The sequence below is a fragment of the Rhinatrema bivittatum genome, chromosome 1, assembly GCF_901001135.1.
Source record: "Rhinatrema bivittatum chromosome 1, aRhiBiv1.1, whole genome shotgun sequence".
Taxonomy (NCBI): domain Eukaryota; kingdom Metazoa; phylum Chordata; class Amphibia; order Gymnophiona; family Rhinatrematidae; genus Rhinatrema; species Rhinatrema bivittatum.
In genome coordinates, this window is record NC_042615.1 from 201,758,489 (window position 1) to 201,780,655 (window position 22,167).

The window sequence follows — 22,167 nt, forward strand, 5'->3', positions numbered from 1 at the left end:
GCTATCTACCCTGTTGCAGATGTTGGTATTTTTGGCAAAAAGACAAACCTTTCCTGACAATCCCTCTGCAAAGTTGCTCACAAAAATGTGGAAAAGAACCTGTTCAAGGATTGAACCCTAAAGCACACTGCTAGTAATGTCCTCTTTCTCAGAGTGAATGCCATTTACCACTACCCTTTATTGCCTCTCAGCCAGTTTCTAACCCAGTCAGACACTCTAGGACCGATACCAAGGGTACTCAATTTATTTATGTCACCTTTGCGGAACCGTGACAAGGGCCTTACTGAAATCCAAGTATCTACATCTAGCATACTACCGTGATGCAACTCTTTGGTCACCAGCCAAAGAAATTGATCAGATTGGTCTGACAAAATCTGCCTCTGGCAAAAATATCTGCCTCAGATCTTGCAATCCACTGGATTCCAGAAACTGATTATTATCTATTTTGTTTATGTTTTTACTAGATTTATAAATCGTCTATCAGCCATTCCTAGGCGATGAACACATTTTACATTCATAATCGTATGAAGTACATCACATTAAAATGAATACTAAATGAAAAAAATAAATGAATAAAATAAATTAAAATTAGAAACAGCAATACTTGAACAAATTAAATTAAAAAAATTATATATGAACACACCCTGAGATACAAGCTATAAATTATTGAGACAATAATATACAAGATAAATTGGCTACTAGGTAAAAAAAAAAATCCTGCTTAACCAATCGAACAATTCTTTGTTGAAAACCTGTTAAATTAAACATGACTTTACCTTTTTCCTAAAAGATTTTATACTCATTTCAGACCTGATTTCATCAGGCAACCGGTCCCACAATTCAAGGCCAGCCATTGCAAAAAGTGCATTCATGAGTTTTGCATCTAATAGAGGCATTTCTAATATGTTTTTTCTCTGGGATCTTAAAAGACTGGCAGGATGTATAGACTTTCAGCAGTGCTTTGAGAGAAACAGGAACTATTGAATGGAACACTTTGAAAATTAGCAGCAAACTTTTTGATTTCACCTGCCAAAAGATCAGCAGCTTCAAAGTTGGCATGATGTACTCCAGCAAGTATGCAGGCTTCAATGTTTTGGGAAATTTAGAGGGCCCTCAATGACAGGCCTATCCAGTACCGAGCGGTAGGAAGAGCTGTGTTAGTGCCTACGGCACCCGCGGTTACCACCCGCACAGTGCAGCTCACCTACCGCTCGATCCTGAAGCCTAATTATATGTAAATGTAAGCCGCGTCCGAAAAGCCTTAGGCCCGCGCAACCCAGGATACTGGATAGAGCGCCTATACAGGATCCTGGGTGCGCGGGCCTAACGCTTCACGCCACGTTGGTATCTGTCATTTCAAATGTCATTTGAAATGACAGATACCAGGAAGCAACGGCGGCGACAGCGCAGAAACAACGGCGAAACGACTTGTCAGTGTCCCCCCTCCTCTCGGAGCAGGGCGCGAAAAGCCGCCTTGCTCCGGGAGGAGGAGGGACACTGACAGCGGCGAAGCAACGGCGAAGACAGCGGCGAAACGACTTTTCAGTGTCCCCCCTCCTCTCGGAGCAGGGCGCGAAAAGCCGCCTTGCTCCGGGAGGAGGAGGGACACTGACAGCGGCGAAGACAGCGGTGAAGCAACGGCGAAGCAACGGCGAAGACAGCGGCGAAACGACTTTTCAGTGTCCCCCCTCCTCTCGGAGCAGGGCGGAAAAGCCGCCTTGCTCCGGGAGGAGGGGGGACATTGACAGCGGCGAAGCAACGGCAAAGACAGCGGCGAAACGACTTTTCAGTGTCCCCCCTCCTCCCGGAGCAGGGCGGAAAAGCCGCCTTGCTCCGGGAGGAGGGGGGACACTAGCAACAGCGAAGCTTTCCCCCAGCCCGGATGCCGGCAAAAAACTTACTTTTTTGCAGCCAGCCATGAGCAGGAACACGATCTGGCCTGCCTTAGCTCCTCCCGACAAGATGGCCGCCTGCACGGGGAAAGCGTGCAATTGGCCGCTGAAGACGTGACGTCACGACATCACGTCTTGAGCGGCCAATTGCACGCTTTCCCCGTGCAGGCGGCCATCTTGTCGGGAGGAGCTAAGGCAGGCCAGATCGTGTTCCTGCTCATGGCTGGCTGCAAAAAAGTAAGTTTTTTGCCGGCGTCCGGGCTGGGGGAAAGCTTTGCCGCTGTCATCTCTCTCCCCCCCCTCCCGGAGCAAGGCTGCTTTTCGCGCCCTGCTCCGGGAGGGGGGGAGAAGAGATGACAGTGGCGAAGCATCTTACTTTTAGCTTTTAAGTTTTTTTTCGCTTATTTTTTGGATTCGCCGCTGTCATCTCTCCCCCCCCCCCCTCCCGGAGCAAGGCTGCTTTTCGCGCCCTGCTCCGGGAGGGGGGGAGAAGAGATGACAGTGGCGAAGCAACTTACTTTTAGCTTTTAAGTTTTTTTCGCTTATTTTTTGGATTCGCCGCTGTCATCTCTCCCCCCCCCCCCCCGGAGCAAGGCAGCTTTTCGCGCCCTGCTCCGGGAGGGGGGAGAAGAGACAAGCGGCGAAACAACTTACTTGCATGGGGGAAAGCGGTCTCCGTGGCAGCCCCAGTCCTCTCCCCTCCTCCCGAAGCCAAAAAAAAAAAAAAAGCTTTTTTTTTTTGGCTTCGGGAGGAGGGGAGAGGACTGGGGCTGCCACGGAGACCGGCACCCATAATCGCGGCCGGGGCAGGTGAGCGGGGGCTGGGGGAAAGCTTGCCACCTACCCTTACCCATGCCTCTACCGCCTGGGTCAGGGTAGGCGGTAAGTTTGCAGGTTAAACGCGCGACAAAACGGCAGGGAAAGGTAGCGTTAGTCGGGGCGCGGGTTACGGGATGCTAGGGGAATAGCTAATTGGCTCGTTTGCATGCAATATCGAGCTAATTCGCTCGTTTGCATGCAATATACATGCCGCGGGAGGAAGGGTTACCCGGGGAATTTAGGACGCGGTAGGAGTAGGTTAAAGGGGATTCGGGATCGCAGGAAGGGCTAACGCGGCCGGAACGTGAGTTAAAAGCGGCTTAGGAGCAGGGTAAACACGGCCGCACTTTACAGGATAGGCCTGTATGGAATTAGGAAGACCTAACAGAAAGGAATTAACACCAGTTCCAATAATTTGCTCACCATAGAGTTTAGACTTATGGGCCTGTATTTGCGAGCCTCCTCCTTTAGGAAACATCTAAGTGCCAGTACAGCACTTGGATATTCAGTTTTTTACTGCAGTCAGGATTTGTTGTTTCAGTGACAGTTGGACAAATCCATATTCAGAATTCAGCTGCACAAACCCTTTCTCCCAAACTTAGGGTTAGATTTATCTAACTATTGCAAGTGATAGGAAGAAGGATATGTTTTATGGTAATAGTGCAAATTGCAATAAATAGGCTATCTTAGTACTTCCCATAGGCATTACTGCATTATTTATTTATTACTAGCGGTACCCGGCCACGCGTTGCAGTGGCAGAGTTAGGATCTTTAACCTCCCTCCCCCTTCCCCTTGCTCATTTACCTCAGTCATTCACCCTCCTCCCCTTGGTCACTCACCCCCCCTTCCCTCCCCTGTCCCCACTCCAACTCTCTCCCCTCACACTCACCTCTCCCCTCATTCTCCCTCCCCTCACTGTCACCTCCCCCCACCTACTGCCTACCCTTCAGATCAGAAAACCTTTGTCTTTCTATTTCTGTGGGAACCCCCCCACCCCCCAAAAAACCCCTCAATCCCAACCCTTTAAATCAAATAATAACCCCCCACCCTCCTGCCCCCTCCCAAGACCTGGGAAATTAAAATTGTTGGTGCTACATGTGGTCTGTCCCTGGGCGTCTGTGCCCGTTATGTAGCCAAATAGGGGAGTGCCTAACCAAATTTGCACTTCCAAATTTGTTTTGTGGTCTGGGGAGGGCTATTTTGGTGCGTTCCCGAGATCGTACAAGTTTAGTGTATGTATTTGTGTGTGAACCTCCCCCTTCCCCCAAAAAACAACCCTATGAGTAAAGTTCTCTTAAACTAACCACCCCACACTCTCCTGCCCCTCCACCCCAGCCCTGTGAAAAACAGTAGCCCACCCCCCCTGCCCCCCCAGAGTTTCTGAATGAATGAAACCTGCCCCCCCTCGTGACCCCTCCCCAAGATGTTCGCAATAAATTCATTACCACCCCCCACCCTCCAGACCCCCCGAGACCTGATAAAAATGTCAATCGGTGGAGCGGGCGTTCAGAAGCGGTCCGGGAGCGATGTATTGGCGTTGGTCCGTCGGCTGCGAGCACTGAAATGGGTTCAGACGGCCCTTTGCCCTTACTATGTCAGTGGGGTGGAGCAATGGCAGCGGTAGATCCTCTGTCATAGTAAGGGCAAAGGTCCACCGGCTGCCAGTCCTGAAAATGGCGCCGAGGGGCCCTCGCTCTTACTATGTCACATGGGCTACTGCTGCCATTGGTGTCCCCGAGTGGCACAGTAAGGGAAAGGGCCGTCGGCGCCATGTTGATTGCTGGCAGCCGACGGCCGTAGTGCAGGAGATGTGTCCCGGACTGGTCCTGGCCCCCCGCTGGAGCCTCCCGGACTTCTGTCAGGTTTAGTGTGGTTGTGAGGGCCTGGGAAGTAAATAAATTTGGCATGTGTGTGGGGGGTGTGAGGAGGGTTGTTTTGTGTGTGTTGGGAGGCTGTGGGAAGTAAATCAATTTGGCATGTGTGTGGGGGGTGTGAGGAGGGTGGTGGGTGTATTTTATCTGTAAAGGAAATAGTTATCTTCCGGCAAAAAAAGTGCATAAATGTGTTAAAATGGAAGTATAACGTGGACCTGGACTGGCGAAATGATTAGTGTAGCGTGTGTTAGTGTAAGGTGTAACAGATGGCACTTACGTCCAGCAGATGTCGCTGTTTTCCCGAAACAATTTTTAAACCTATTTTACCTGTCACAGGTGTGACATATCTGTAATGTAAGTACAGAAGAACCTTCCTGTATGCGAAATGAAGGTTGTGTCCAAATTTGAAAGCAATCGGTTCAGTGGTTTCTGAGATTAGCGATTTTGTCCAAACTATTTAACATTTTTATTTATATAGATTTTTTTAATTTATTTATTTTTATATACCGACATTCGATCTGACATATCACATTGGTTTACAGAAAAAATAAATGTGCTAATAACAACAGTGTCGGCACATTGTTTGTTACAGTAAAACTCAGAATCAACATTAATTGATTTTAATGTAAAACTAACAACATTTGTCTATATAAACTTTCTTATTGTGTATCAGTAAAGGGCTTTCATAGTCTTTCTATAAGTTAATAGTATACTCCTTCCCAGTGATTGACAGATTTCATGAGCTTGACGCATAGGCTTTTTGAAAGAGCCATGTCTTTAAATTTTTCTTGAATGCTTGAGTAGTAGGTTCCATTCTTAACTCGGCTGGTAATTTGTTCCGAACTTTTGCTATTTGTCAGTGTTCTGGCTGCTGCATTCTGTAACAGCTGCATTGGTCTTAGGATGATTGTCAGGAGGCTCAGAAGAACAGCATTGCAGTAATCAATTTTTGAGAAGAGTAGTGCCTGAAATACTGTTTGATAATCTTGGGCAGGGGTGGGCACTTCCGGTCCTCGAGGGCCACAAACCAGTCTGGTTTTCAGGATATCCCTAATGAATATGCATGAGAGCGATTTGCATGCACTCTGCCTCAGTTGTATGCAAATCTATGTCATGCATATTCATTAGGATATCCTAAAACCTCGACAGATTTGTGGCCCTCAAGGAATGGAATTGCCCACCCCTGATCTTGGGTATGTAGAAGCAGTTTGAGTTTTTTTTTATGACCTGGATTTTGAAGTATCCATCTTTTATTAAGGTATTTTTTAAAGTTTAGTTCACTGTCTAGGAGGACTCTTAGGTCTTTTACTGTATGGACAATTTGGTTTGATGGTTGGCATGGTTTGAGTATGGATGTGGGCTATATATAACATTTCTGTTTTATTGTGATTGAGTGAAAGGGGCATTTGTGATAGTAGCTACGTTATTGCTGATAGATAAATATCCCAAAGTTTTAGGGTATTCTTGAGAGTATCTTTTAGTAGGAGCAGAATTTGAATGTTGTCCACATAGACATAATAGGCCTAGTCCAGTCAGAAGGTATATTAACTTTTTTGCATTAATATCATGAGAAAGAGAGAGAGAGAGTGAGATTATCTCTAAGGCACTTGTAGTAGTTAGCTATTTATATCTCTATAGAAGGCCTACCTAGTAACTCAAGGTAAGGTTTAGGTAGTAGTGTAGGGTTAGGGGGCCACTTTAACATGCAGAGTGAGACGTACAAACAGAACAGTACACTCTTGTGAAGATTTGATGTCCTTCAGAGTGAGGCAACTCACACAAGGATGAGATTTGTACAATGTTCTCTCAACCTAGCTTGATTGTCTCTCTACCTGGGTAACATCAAGCTAGGTTGAGAGAACTTTGTACAAATGTTATTCTTGTGTGAGTTTCCTTACTCCGAAGGACATCAAATCTTCACAAGAGTGTACTGTTCTGTTCATATGTCTCACTCTGCATGTCAACGTGGCCCCTAACTTCTACACTACCTAAATCTTACCTCAAGTTACTAGGTGGGCCTTCTATAGTAGCATAAATAGCTGCTTACTAGTGTGCCACCCTCAGAGGCTCTCTCTCTCTCTCTCTCTCTCTCTCTCTCTCTCTCTCTCTCTCTCTCTCTTTTTCCAGCCTAAAAATGCCCATAACACAAATTGTGAAAACATTATAGTTTATGTTATGGGCTTAATGCCAATGAAAAAGGTGTAGTTATTTTAAACTCCTCCCCTTTTAAAAATTATCATCCTACCAAGCGTTATGGTGCTTTTCACTTGCGTTAAGTCATTTTTCTTTTGCAAAAATGCCTTAACGCAGGCAAAGATGCCATAACACAAGTTGGAAAATAACCCCCTTAGACAAATCCTTTTGAACACCAGTTACTTACCTTTTCTTTTTTTTATAAACAAAAACCAAAGATACCAATATTTTAAAACTACATTTAAAAAAAATGTTATTTTCTCAGTGGCTTTGAAGTTATGCTATAATTAGTTTACATATCCCCTAAATAACTAAAATTATGCTGCCTGCTAGTATGCAGCCACCTATAAGATGCAACCAGAACAGAAAAATAAAACCCACAGCAATCTAGTAGTCAACAATGAAATATACTTTTCACTCAACGCACAATTAAACTCTGGAATTTGTTGCCAGAGGATGTGGTTACAGTGCAGTTAGTATAGCTGTGTTTAGAAAAGGATTGGATAAGTTCTTGGAGGAGAAGTCCATTACCTGCTATTAATTAAGTTGACTTAGATAATAACCACCGCTATTACTAGCAATGGTAACATGGAATAGACTTAGTTTTTGGGTACTTGCCAGGTTCTTATGGCCTGGATTGGCCACTGTTGGAAACAGGATGCTGGGCTTGATGGACCCTTGGTCTGACCCAGTATGGCATGTTCTTATACTGAGAAAATACCATTTAGTGACAAATGAGAGTTATGAAAATTGTATGCTTTTTTTTTTTCTGCTACATGCTTGAGATAAGCTGAATTCCTTTGAACTTTTTCAGGCTAGATTTCAAAGCCATTTTCCATGGGCAGCACAGAACTTTTAGAAAATTGACTGCTCTATACGCATGTAGGGCATCTGTGTGAGTGCTTTTATCCGCAGTAGTGGGAGGCCTTCCAAGGGCTGGGGAACAGGTCTGAACTTAACATGCATATTTTTGAATTTTCAAAAGTTATGTGCATATTATTTCCTCTGAAAAACTACTCACACAAATTAGCAGGTGTAAATGGTGTGCAGGTAGTTTTTCTGGGCTAAGTGGATGTGGGTACTGTTCTTTTCAAAATCAGTGTAAATTCTGCGGATAAAAAGTTCCCACCGAGTTTGCACCAATGCGGGTAGTTATAACATTACCCACCTGTAAATGAAATGAAACAAAATGAAAAAGGAACAAAAGCACATCTCTAATAGCTGGATGCTTAGAATTCTTAGAGGTATTTTTAACCAGTAAATAGTCAAAAAATGGGGATCAGAAAAGCTGTAACTATTTCCAGATGCTATTGTGGTTATGAGTGACATTTTTTTTCTCTTGTCCTAAGACTGTCTGAAAGATCCTATGTAGAATATTTAGGACATTTAAAAGTTCTTTAAAAAAAAAACCTTGAGGTTTGCTTCTTTATTTGTAGATTAATTATAGTAAACAGCATCGACAACTACATTGGCTAAAATGTATCTTTTTAAAACTGTGATAGATCTGTCACAATAAAAGCAGTTGGAATTCAACAAACCTGATTCTTCCTTGACGCAACCTATGAAAAGTGATACCTAGGAATTAGACATCCCCATTGAAGTATCACTGTTTCATTGTTTTTTTTAGATTAAGCTAAAAACATTTGTCATTAGAAACACAAGAGCCAATTTCCTGCCAGAATACTCAAACCTTTGACATTTTGCCTTCAAAAATCCTTAATTGTTTGGTAGAGTATCAAAGTTTTTGTTTTCAGGCTTAACAGGAAAGGTCAATGGTTTCTGAGAGATGCATAATAGACCTGACTTAATTGTGACTGAGTGCCACAACATGCTTTACACATCTGGTGCCCAGTCACTGAAGACTAGAGTACCTGTCCGAACATTTTCATTTTTAAAATGCCTTTCAGATCAGGGTGACAACTACAACGGGAAATCTAGGCTGGCAGCAGAAAAGGTCTTTCCAAGTAATGCACCGCATAATTGCATAATTTTAAAATAACTCAACTGTTTTAAAATTCCCACACGTGACCTTGACAACAGGCCAGAGAGTACGCAGTCACTTTTATGTTTCCTGTAGGATCCCTGCAGGTTAAAGGGAATGGAGGCCCTCATTAAGTGCTGACCGTAAAATAAGAGCTTTCCAGGTACCCTACAGAAATTCTGCTCCTGTTACAAGTTCTCTCGAAAGGCCTTCTTGTAGTCTAAGAAGCAAAATCTACCTGCTAAACTATCTGGAAGGTTCATATTCGGATAGCAAAGTTAGGTCTAGATTTATCATTTATCATTTTGCATGAATAGCACCCACGATAAAAAAAAAAAGGGGTGTTGTTAGGGACATTTTTGAGCTACCACTATGCACGCTATTTTACCGTTTTGCATACATATTTTATCGCACGCTGCATTACGTCATTGCGCTGCCTGTCATATCATTGCGGCCTGTATTATTTTTTCCCTGTATAAATACTGACATCCTGCACGTGTCTCTTTGAGGATGTGTCAGAAGTTGGAGTGAGAGGAGAGGTGGTTTATTTTCTAGAGAAGGTTTTGAGGAGTTATTACTAGGGTTGTGCAATCATTTTTCCCGAATTAGGCAATTTCAATGAAATTGTTAGTGCGCACTAAACCGAAAATCGGGCCCCTGAAAAAAAAAAAACCCAAACCGCGGGAAAAATGAAATTCCCACGGGGAGGGGGGGCCCGAAACGAAGCCCGACACGTAATTCAATCCCGAAACATATCTCTAGTTACTACCGAATACCGATTACTGAGTGAGTTGTCTTGCTTTCTGTTGTCATTTGTTCCCCTTTTCCTTCGTCTTCTGCATTATTTGTTGGAGTGAAAGTGTGTGAGTCCAGTTTTTTATTTTGTGTGGAGGAAGAGCAGAGAAGTGTGCGGAGGAGTGGAGGAGTAAGCAGAGGAGCAAAGGAGGATCGGAAGGTGTGTGGAGGAGCGGAGGAGTGTGTCAGTGTGCGGTGACGAGGAGTGTGTCTGTGTCTGAATGCTGAGGTGTATGTGTGTGTGTGTGTATGTGTGTGTGTGTGTGTGTGCATGCGTGCAGAGAAAATGGAGTGTGACAGCCATGGGGAGAAAGGAAAGAACAGGCATGAGGAGAGGAGGGGGAGGAGGGGCAGAAGGAGTGGGAGGATAAGTGCAGAAGTGGCAGCTGACGGAGGAGTAGGAGTAGGCGTAGGGACAGAGGCAGGAGTAGACACAGGCCGGAGGGAAGAGATAGAGGGGTGGGGGAAGGATCTAGGCAGGCAAGCCTGGAGGGAGGATTACAGCAGCATAGGGATAGCCATAGAGTGCAGAAGGGAAGGGAGTTGGCAGACCAGGGTCAGGTGGGGGGGGGGGGGAGGGAAGTAAGGGAGGAGAGAGGAGAGCAGGATAGAGAGTGAGGAAAGGGAGGACACCTTTCAAGGAGAGGAAGTGGCACCCCCTTCAGGCAGCCAGGTGGCACCACAGCAGCATCTCAGGGCCTTAAAGTTTACTGTCGAGGAGAATGAGTTGCTCATCGCAGGGGTCCAGGCAGCAAAGACCTCAAAGGCAGCCAAGAGCCAAATATGGCGAAACATTGGCCAGGCCATCAGCTGGCATAGCAGAGTGCAAAGAAGCAGGGATTAGGTTGCCTATCAATACCACAACATCAAAGACCAGATCAAAGCGAATTTGCATCCAGATCAAAGTATCAGTGGCAGGCTGGAGGAGGGGCCCCCTGTCCAATAGCTCTCACAGAAATGGAGCAGTGACCGATTGAAAGGCTGGACGTTTTTGAGGGCATGGATGAGTGGCTAGACCCCGCACGAGCTGCAGCCGGTTAAGTTGACCTCACCCATAAATTTCCAGACAGCAACATGTATACACATTATTTGGCATACGTTACTCATTCTGCAAAGAAGCAAAGTGCACTTCTGATGTCAAATTAAAAAAAAGGATACTTGCTGGCATATGTACTAATGGCTTCTGTTTTGTTTCCACAGCTCTTGCCCTCCAAGGTGCCGGTCCCAGCCAGGAAGCCCCAGGGCCCAGCCGGGAAGCCCCAGGGCCCAGCTGGGAAGCCCCAGGGCCCAGCCATGCATTCCCACCATTTCAGAAGCTATTCCTTATGGATGCACAGACCCAGGTCAGCGAGAAGGAGGAGAAGCAGCAGCAGCCACAGCATCACCACCTCCTATTTGTCATGCTCAACCCCCTGGGCTCACCAGGCACACTTGATATGTCGCTGAACCAGGAGGATTTCATGCTGGAAGGGAGCTAGGAGTGGGAGCTGACAGACACTTTGACTCCAAAAGCCAGCGCACCACTGCACCACACACCACCTCCATCACGTCCCCCTCACCAGAGAAGCGTACAGTGCCCATCTTGCAGTAATACTTACCAACACCAAAACCAGCACCACTGCCACAGGAACCAGCACCACCAACACCACATCTGCAGGACCAACACTGGTACATGTAGCAGCAGCACCTGAACCCGCAGCACCTACACCTGAACCTGCAGCCCCGATGCATGTTGCTGAGATAAGGCACCTATATGGAGAGCTGCGTGCCTTGAAGATGTCTGTAAACCGGAAGAATTACATCCTGCGGCAAGATACAGCTGCAAATACCCAAAATTGAAATGCACTGATTGCTGCCATGAGCAACATGACGACTATCCTAACACAAACCTTGCAAAGGATTCCAGAACAGCCTGCGTTCTCCGCTGCCTCAGTAGAGTCAACACCCTGTAGCAGTCCCCATCAGGGGATAAGCCAGAGAGGTAGGCCCCCCCAAAGGCATGCTCCCCTAAGAGGCAAGCCACGAGGTGGATGTGGTACATTGGAAAGTACCACCTGGCCTACAAGCCCCAACAAGATAATTTTTAAGTGAGGCCTGGCCCGGCCCTCAGTGCAGAGTTACTGTGCTGTCTAGATGGAAGAAGACAGCTGGCCTGGCCCTTAGCACAGAGTTGCTGTGCCGTGGAGATGGAAGAAGACAGCTGGTCTGGGCCTCAGCACAGAATTGCTGTGCCGTCTAGATGGAAGAAGACAGCTGGGCTGGGCCTTATCACGAGTTGCTGTGCCGTGGAGATGGAAAAAGACAGCTGGGCTGGGCCTTATCACGAGTTGCTGTGCTATCTAGATGGAAGAAGACAGCTGCCCAGCCGCGCTCATGTTATAAAATCCAGGGTCGGCGCATGCAAGGGGGTGCACAATTGTGCAGCTTGCGCGTGCCGAGCCGCACAGCCTGCCTCCATTCCCTCCGAGGCCACTCCGAAATCGGAGCGGCCTCAGAGGGAACTTTCCTTCTGCTCCCCTGCATCTTCCCCTCCCTTCCCCTACCTAACCCGCCCTCCAGCCCTACCTAGAACCCCCCTACAATCCCGGGCACAGTGGCAAATGGCCGCTGTGCCTGGAGGCTCAGGCCACGCCCCTCCCCACCCACGGACCACCTCGGACCGCCCATGCCCCATCCCTTTTTGCAAGCCCTGGGACATACGCGCGTCCCGGGGCTTGTGCGCGCCGCCGAGCCTATGCAAGATAGGTTCGGCGCGTGCAGGACAGGCAGGGGCAGCTTTTCGGGGGTTACGCGCGTATCTTATGCGCCTATCCCTTTGAAAATCTGCCCCTTTATATCTCTAAACTATACCATCTATATATTTTAAACCAAATGAATGAGAGATCAAGAGAAATGAGTAATAATACCTTTAAAAATATAAAGAGTCAGGAGACAAAGTCCAGCGAATTCCGGCGAAGCCCGGGAAACCCTGATGAAAGCGCGCACCCTTTGAGCGAGCGTGGCTTCAGCGGCGCGCCGGCTCTGCGGCTCACCGCTAGGCGGTCGCTGATATAGGCTGCTACTTTCAGGTCTGCCTCTAAGACCCACCCTCGATGTCTCCGTCCTTCTCTGCCTCTCCGTAGGGGCTGGAAACGAGCTCCCGGATTGCAGCAGGTGAAATAGCGCAAAGGTCAGAGTCCTTCCTTCTCTCTCGCTCCCAGGTCTTTGGACCGCTAGGCGGTCGCTGATATAGGCCGCTACTTCCGGGTCTGCCTCTAAGACCCACCCTCGATATCTCCGTCCTTCTCTGCCTCTCCGTAGGGGCTGGAAACGAGCTCCCGAATTGCAGCAGGTGAAATAGCGCAAAGGTCAGAGTCCTTCCTTCTCTCTCGCTCCCCAACTATTATGTTTTAAAGAAGCATGGGGGTGTGTGTGTGTGTGTGTGCAAGGATCATACAACAGTATAATGTAAACTATCAGAGTCAAGTTATACTGCATCTTTGATGTGTAACAATGACAACCAGCATACCTCAGACCCTCTATCAACAGTACATATTTGCTCTGAGTGTACTTGCTGAAATTTTACAGTACAAGGGGTCAGTCCATTGCAACCACAGGCCACGGGCTGCCGTTTTTGAGGCACCTGCTTTCAACAGGCCTACCACTTCATCAATATTGTCCTAAAGCAGTTAGCCTTTTATGTATGTGCACACACTGGCTGCTCAGGGGTCAGGATAGTAATGGTAAGGAAGGGACCTCAGAGTTCTGCAGCACCCACATGCAGAGTGATTGACCAAGGAAATCACAGCGTTCACAGCGTTCACAGAGTGAGACCCACACAGTTATGTTTGGTGTATGGATGACTAAGTCCACTTCCAGCACCTACACATGTGCAATGCGTTGGTTCATCATACTACAGAGAACTCTGTGTCTGCTTCTCAGTTAGGGCCCAAATAAATGTTTTCTGCCATTCTATGTGTGTGGATAAAATGCTTTTCATCCAGCCCTAAGTTCTAATGAGTGACTCAGAGTCCTTCCTGGGTAAAACTAAGTAGCTGGGCACCTAGACTAATTATGTCTGAGGCATACATTACTCCAACTTAGAGTGAGATAGTGCCATGGGCACATGAAAGGCTAGTTAGCATTCAATGCATGTCTGGCAAGACCACAACAAGGAAAGGGCATGAGACAGCATGGCAATGATATTACAGCTGTGGCTGCAGTAGGACTATACATTCACCACTATGTGCCTTTTACTATGGGGGCAGCTAAGCTCATGACCTATTTAGCTGACAAGAAATTCTTTACCCATAATGCTATGCACAGACCACTTCATTCCCAGTGGAGCAGCAGACCTGCCATTCTCACAACAAGCAGTGTAAGTAACTTACAGCACTTAATGCTTGGGCTACAGAATAGCACCTCTTCCGATTTTCCCAGAAGTGGTGACACGCATGTGCATCACAAGGGCATGTAAAAGAACTGTCAGCAAACAGTTTGTGGCAGGACTGTTCAGCCTAAGTGCTTTCCCAATGCTCATATTTTGCAGATGCACTGTAAGAGATTGTTTGTATATGTAAAAAGGGAATAATATGCATGTGTTAACTGGTCATATTTATGTGCATACACCTGCACTGCATTAATGTCACTGATGCTTAAGGCACAATGTCCTTGCACGTACATTACTTCTTTCTATCTGACTAACCATACGTGTGAGGGAAGAGTTGAAGGCAGGAGGTTCAAACACAACTTACCATTGGCCTGTATGACATATACCTTGCTTCTTGATCGATGTGGATGCTGTAAGAGTGCTTACAAAATAAACTATGACAGACCATGTCATTGGTCAGTGCAAATGGCACATGAAGGCAGGACACAATCTGATCCCTAATCCTGCCTTCACTGAACATGATGTGCATCCTGCTGTAGGCTCAGCAAGAAGCCAACACAACATACTAGGGGTGTGCATTCGTTTGCAACGTATTGGTAATCCACAACGTATATGCCATATTTGTTGTATTCGTGGGGGGTCGCGAAACGTATGGTGAAGCCCCACGAATACAACGTATCACTAACGAATAAATCCCCACCCTCCTGACCCCCCAAGACTTTCCAAAAGTCTCTGGTGGTCCAGCGGGGGTCCTGGTGTGATCTGCACTCGGCCCATCAGCTGCCGGTATTCAAAATGGCGCCGATAGCCTTTGCCTTTACTATGTCACAGGGGCTACTGGTGCCATTGGTCGGCCCCTGTCTCATGGTAGGAGCACAAGATGGCGCCGGTAGTCTCCTGCATGCCGGCCGTCCAATGCCAATACTCAAAATGGCGCCGATCGCCTTTGCCCTCACTATGTCACACATAGTGAGGGCAAAGGCGACGTGAGGCATTTTGAGACACGATCACTTTGCGTCTCAAGACGCGATCACTTTGCGTCTCAAAATGGCATAGTGAGGGCAAAGGCGATAGGCGCCATTTTGAGTATTGGCATGGACGGCCGGCGTGCAGGAGGTCGCTCCCGGACCCCCGATGCCAGGACTCAAAATGGCGCCGATAGCCTTTGCCCATACTGTGTCACAGGGGCTACCGGTGCCATTGGTCAGCCCCTGTCACATGGTAGGAGCACAAGATGGCGCCGGTGACCATGTGACAGGGGCTGACCAATGGCACCGGTAGCCCCTGTGATACAGGCTATCGGCGCCGTGATGAAACCGGCAAACGAGGGGTGTGAGAAATGCAGGGATGGCTTCTGGATTCCCCGCTGGACTACCAGGAAGTTTTGGTAAGTCTTGGGGGGGTCAGGAGTGTGGGGGGGGGAGTTAAATTTTTATTTAGGAGGCCGAATAAAACAGAAATCTGTTAAATACGTGAGGAGTTGCGATGCGTTTCGCCTCCCCACGTATTTAACAGATAGGACAAAATAAGTTGCGGATTACAAATACGTGGAAAACGGATGCACACCTCTACAAAACCGTGATCGGGCCCGATGAAAAAAACCCCACATGTGAATCGGAACCGGAATCCGAACCGATTCCGGTTCCGATTCACATCTCTAGGAAATAGCCCTTACAGCCTTGAAACCCCAGGGCTTGTGGAAGCTTGCTAAGCTTCATGGGCAGGAAATGTAAAGAGTCTTTAAACCATATACCCAGGGGTTCTATCGTGATTTGTAAGAGCTTAGCATCCTGAGCTAACAAGCACACATCCATCTTTTCCTTTAGCAGCTCTCTAACTACAAAACAACCATCATAGCCTTTAGAATTATGTGCTATGAAGGTGTATCCTTTGAACTTATTGTCACAAAAAATCTTAACAAACTCAGAAATACTCTGAAGACCTTTGAACTCTCAGTTTTATGTGTTGTTTAAATCTGTTGCATATACTGTTTTTTTCGCTCCATAAGACACACTTTTTTCCCCCAAAGTTGGGGGAAAATGTCTGTGCATCTTATGGAGCGAATATTAAAAAAACAACAAACTAACTAGAACCCCCCCACCCTCCTGATCCCCCCCAAGACCTGCCAAAAGTCCCTGGTGGTCCAGCGGGGGTCTGGGAGCGATATCCTGCACTTGGGCCGTTGGCTGCCAGTAATCAAAATGGCGCCGATGGCCCTTTGCCCTTACTATGTCACAGGGGCTACCAGTGCCATTGGTCGGCCTCTGTGACATAGTAAGGGCAAAGGGCCATCAGCTGCCAGTAATCAGTGGGGCCTATGCCTGGTGTTGAGTATTATTTTGGTTTTATTTTTCCCACAGAAAGAGAAAGATTAAAGTTTTCTGATCTGGGGAGTGGTCCGAAATGGCCCTCCCCAGACCCAAAAATGAAATGGGGACAAAAAAATGAATGCACTCCCCTAAATTGCTCCATAAGACACACAGACACCCGGGAACAGAGCCGGTTTAGCACACCATTATTATTATTTTTTAATTTTCTCACTCTGAATCCTAGGTGCATCTTATGGAGCAAAAAATATGGTATATAATTTGGAACATGAAAGCCTGTTTCCTGCATACATTCACAATCACAAAATATATATTTTTCAGATATTTGTGCATGATCAATAGGAGGCATAAAACACAAATGCTTGTCGCCAGCTTACAATGTCTGCCCCTGCATTTATGCCTCTTGTCCACATACGCTTCACATTTTTCACACAGTATTTTAAACAAGCACTCAACTTCTTTTTTTAAAGCCAAAACTGTATGCCTTTCTTAAACTCTTTAGTACGGCAATACAGTCTGCATTTAGGACATTTCTGTTGTGCACCAACATTGTCTATACATGTTGCTGTTAAGCAGGTCGGCATCATAATGTGCAATTATGATCATGACTGTACGGCTTCTGGCAAAATTTACAGAAGTTTTGCTCCCCATAGAGCTTTTCTTCAACTAAGATTCCATAAAAATGGTCATCATGTAGCAACATAGAAACAGTTTTATGGAATTCAGGGTTGTCCTTTGTCTTAAAGCAACCCCATTCTTTTGCTTAAAGCACAACCCTTATGTTTATACCTAAATGTTGTTCAAATGTTAAGACATCATCTAGCATGATCTTTTTTATGCTCTGACCACCCTAGCTCTGTGTGCAGTTTTTTTTTTTAGCATAGTCTAACAGCTCTGCATCTGTGAGCTTTATTGGTGACATGAGGGCTGCAAGGCTCCCTGCAAAACATAGAGCGTTACCTGTGATATTCAAGTCTATTAAATACATTCTCTTTCTATGTACGATTTGGCTGTATAGAATAGACCTTAAAACCCTTCGTGCCCCTCCCCCCCTGTTCTGTATAACAAGAACGACAATATGGAATGTCTCACCAAACTGTATCTCTCTATAACTCTGCAGGAGTTCACTAACTTGGTCTAAGAAATCATCAGCATTCAGATCCTGAGAATTTAACTTTCCTGAATACAAAGAATTATGAAAATGTAGAATGTAAATGTACCTGAACATAATCATTAGATATCATTCTATTGCTTATTTCATTTAGAACATGCTGTATGCCTTGCCTCACAATGTTTTGTGCATCTATGAATGAATCTATTCTATCTAAATTAATAAAATGAAATTCCTTTGAATAAAGTATGCCATTACATTTTTCTAAATCATGGCTCCATCTTCTCACAAATTGCACAAAATTAGCCGGTTCATTTTCTGCAGATGCATTTTCAGAGGTCCCTGATATACAATTATTTACCATCCCCCTTAAACATTTTCATTGGTACAATTATCTAAGGCCATGCTTTCACATTCTTTCTCTACTTCCTCCCTGTGCACAGGTCTGCTGCTGTCTCTGAGGTTCTCGTGTGTTTTCGTTCAGAAATAGACCCTTTTGTAGCCTTTTCACAGTCTAAAAATTAAAAAAAATAATAAAAATTAACATGGGGGTGTCATAATTTTTATTGATTTTACAAAATTTTTACGAAGAATTTTGTAAAACTTTAACAGTATAAATTCTTACTCTTTTGTTTAACTCTTGGCTTTTGGTATGGTCTTTTGACAGATTTCTTTGGCATATGCTGCTCTTGGTCTGTTTTGTAAAAAAAACACATGGTAATAACTTTTCATTTACACAGCTGTGAAATAATTGGAGGTTTACCCATATAGATATACAAAAAAAAAAGCTTCCTTACCGTCAACCGGTTCCCCCTCTGTTAAGATGTTACGGTCTTTTCTCTTTCTTTTGGATATAGGCTCTGAGGCCTTGTTGAAACCCAGTTGTTGGTCTGTGCTCAACACTGTTATCTGTTTTTGCAATATTTTCTTGTTCTAATAAAACAGACAGACATTTTTTTTACCACAGTTTTAAAATCATATCTAAAAATAAAAAAGATACAATAAAACTATTAACCCACCTTTCAGTTTTCTTTGTTGCCTCTGTTTAGTGAGTGACAATTTATTAATAAATCCAGACATCTGCCTTTCTTTGTTTGAAGAATCCATTTCTGTTTCAAACTCTTCAGACCTTACAAACTACAGACTGGTGAACCTTTCTGGTCACTGGCTATATATACTCTTTTATCACCATCATAAGGGTGTACCCACCAACAACCCTCAAAACTTGTGTATTGTAACACAAAAGCTACCTGGCCCCTCTCTGTCATGTGATGGACATCTGCTACAACTAACCCAGAAACCCCCACTTATAGAATAAGATAGTTCTCTTGATTGGAATATCATTTACAGGCCTTTTGTGTGTATTATCAATATCTCTTTAGATCTGAAGACATTTCACAAAACAACAGTCTGTTGAACCTTCTGTGATTTAATGGTTCCTGATCATTGTTTCTCCTTGATTAGATCTTGAGTCCAGTCATCTACTCGCACCTACGTCATTACAATATCCACCCCCTTTTGTTAATGAAAGGTAGTGTGTTATCATTGCCTCTTTAGGTCTTGGGAGGGGGAGGTACTTTATAAAATGTAGACTGATGAGCTTTTCAGTGCTTTAATGGTTACCCCTCTGTGTATTCCTTCATCCCTCCACACAGCAATCCTAAAACATATTGGGCCGGATTTTAAATGGCTTACGCGCTTAAGTTAAGCGCGTAACCCTTAAAAAAAAACCCTGCATGCGCCGAGCCTATTTTGTATAGGCTCGGTGGCGCGCACAAGCCCGGGACGTGCGTAAGTCCCGGGGCTTTGCTAGGGGGCGTGTTGGGGGGGGGGGGGGCATGTCGGGTGGTGGCACGACATTCGGGGCATTCTGGGGGCGTTCCGGAGGGCATGGTGCCGGCCCGTGGGCGTTCCAGGAGGCATGACCGAGGCCTCCAGACCAGCCCCCAGGTTGGGTGATGGTGCGGCAGCGGGCCACTGGCGTGCACGAGTTACGCCTGCTTCGAGCAGGCATAACTTGTGCGATAAAGGTAGGTGGGTTTAGATAGGGCTGGGGGGTGGGTTAGGTAGGGGAAGGGAGGGGATGGTGCGGGGGGGGGGGTGGGGTGGAACGGGCAGTGCGTGCAGGGCTCGGCATGCGCAAGTTGCACAAAAGTGCACCCCCTTGCGCGCACCGACCCCGGATTTTATAAGATACGTATGGCTACGCGTATATCTTATAAAATCTGGCGTACTTTTGTTTGCACCTGGTGCATGAACAAAAATACGCGCGCACGCTGTTTTTTAAAATGTACCCCATTGTGTATTATAACACAAAATGAACAGCTATAGCCCTTCTGCCTGGAGATTGTTCTCACATGACACACTATCACAGGCTTACTTCTACATTCGGTCTTGCAAGTTTGGGCGTGCCTATGCAAAATACATTGCATGTAGTTCATCACCTTTTATTTCTTTTAAAATGTACACTAACAGGTTTGTGTGGCGAATAAGCATCTTGATCTTTAAGCCAATCAGTCAGGATTTATACCAACAAAACTACCTACAGCTCCTGGGTCATAATTAATTTTCTTTAAGATCTGCTGGTGCCTGCTTGTTTTATCGGCTGAGAGGAGGAGGGAAAGGGGACATTCTCCCTGTCTCACAGGCCAATTCAGTAAAGTCCACGGGAGAGCGGGCGAATGCCCGCTCTCCCGCGCGCGCACAGGCCACTCGCCTGTGCGTGCAATGCAGTATTTAAATTAGGTCCGGCGGTAGAAACGGGCAAAAGGAGGCGCTAGGGACACTAGTGAGTCCCTAGCGCCTCATTTTGACCCTGGAGCGGCAGCTGTCAGCGGGTTTGACAGCCGCGCTCAATTTTTGCCGGCATCGGTTCTCGAGCCTGCTGACAGCTATGGGCTCGGAAACCGGACGCCGGCAAAATAATACTTTTTTTACCCTTCGGGACCTCCAACTTAATATCGCCATGATATTAAGTCGGAGGGTGCCTGAAGAAATTAGCACCTACCTTTGGGTTGGGCGCGTGTTTTCTGCCCCTTACTGAATAAGGGGTAAGGGACAACGTGCGTCCAATGACAGGTTAACAGTGTGCTCCAAAAAATAAAGCATGCTTCTGGCTCTGTCATCATTAAAAAGCATCAGAGACATTTCTGCTGACGTTCTAGGGGGCGTTATTTTTAGTGGTGTGTGGTGAGGGGTGGACTTCCGGAGATGTTATAGCTGTGACATCATTGAGAGGTTTGGCTTGGGGGATTTGAGTGAGAGCATACCCATAGGCTACTCAGGTCTTGCACGTTTTGGGCATGCCTATGCAAAATACATTGCATGCAGTTCACCACCTTTTGTTCACCACCTTTTGTTTCTTTTTAAAATGTACCCTAGCAGGGTTGTGTGGTGAATAAGCATCTTGATCTGTAAGCCAATCAGTCAGGATTTATACCAGCAAAACTACCTACAAGCGCCTGGGTCATAATACATTTTCTTTAAGATCTGCTGTGCCTGCTTGTTTTAAATGGCTGTAAATACAGAGGTATGTTTTTTAAAAGAAACCAAATCCTTGTGTACAGAATGAGTCAAAGTTTCCTGCCACCTCACAGCTAGTAACTTTTAAAACAGAGGGGCTTAGAAAAAAAAAAGCATGCTTCCGGCTCTGTCATTAAAAAGCGTCAGGGACATAAAAAGCATGCTTCCGGCTCTGTTATCATTAAAAAGCCATCAGGGACATTTCTGCTGATGTTCTAGGGAGGCACATTTTTGGGGGTAGTTTGGGTTTTGTATTGTACTTCCAGTGAGATCATCAAAAAACTGCCAGAGTCCATTAATTCTGTCGTCATTAAAAAGCACAGGGCCCTTTCTGATGACGTTCTAGGGGGTGTGTTTTGGGGGGTGTGGTGAGGGGTGGACTTCTGGCAATGTCATACCCGTGACATCATCGGGGGTTTGGCGTGCGGTGGGGTGTGGGCAGGGCCACCAGTGACAACCTTGGTTTGGGGCATGGCATGGGAGGGGCCTCTTTATTCACTTCTATTGGGGGGAGGAGCATGGGAGGGGCCTGGGTGAAGCTAGGGGAGGGGTCAGGGGCAGGAAGAGCATGGCCAGGGGTAGGAAGAGGTGGGAGGGATGTGGCTACAAACCCCATTCACTTTGATGGGGCGTGGGCAGGGCATGGGCGGTGCTGAGACCAGAAGTGAACACTGATTGGCTGCTGTCATCCTTATCCTTATCTCACCTGTCAATCAGTTTGATTGATCATGTGCCCATAGACTACTCACTAAGACCAGGACTGGATCTACATTGGATAAGTTCTTGGAGGAGAAGTCTATTAACGGCTAGTAATCAAGTTTACTTAGGGAATAGCCACTGCTATTAATTGCATCAGTAGCATGGGATCTTCTTAGTGTTTGGGTAATTGCCAGGTTCTTATGGCCTGGTTTGGCCTCTGTTGGAAACAGGATGCTGGGCTTGATGGACCCTTGATCTGACCCCAGCATGGCAATTTCTTATGTTCTTATGTATGTTGGTTGCAATTACTGTCTGTTTAAGTGCCGAGAGACTGTGGTATGACCTCTTTGTGGCCATGTTTCAGTAAGCAGAACCAATAGTGGTGTAGCACCTTGCATATATACGTTTCAATACCTTGGAATAAGGCTGTAACTAGCCTATTCGGTGACTGAAACCTTTAACTGTGTACCTGTACCTTTCACATGTGTGTTCTTAAAGTTCACATTTATTTAACATTTATAGCATTTTGACAGCTGCAGATCTCAATGGTCCAGGAAGAGCTGGGGTAGGAGCACATTAGTGGG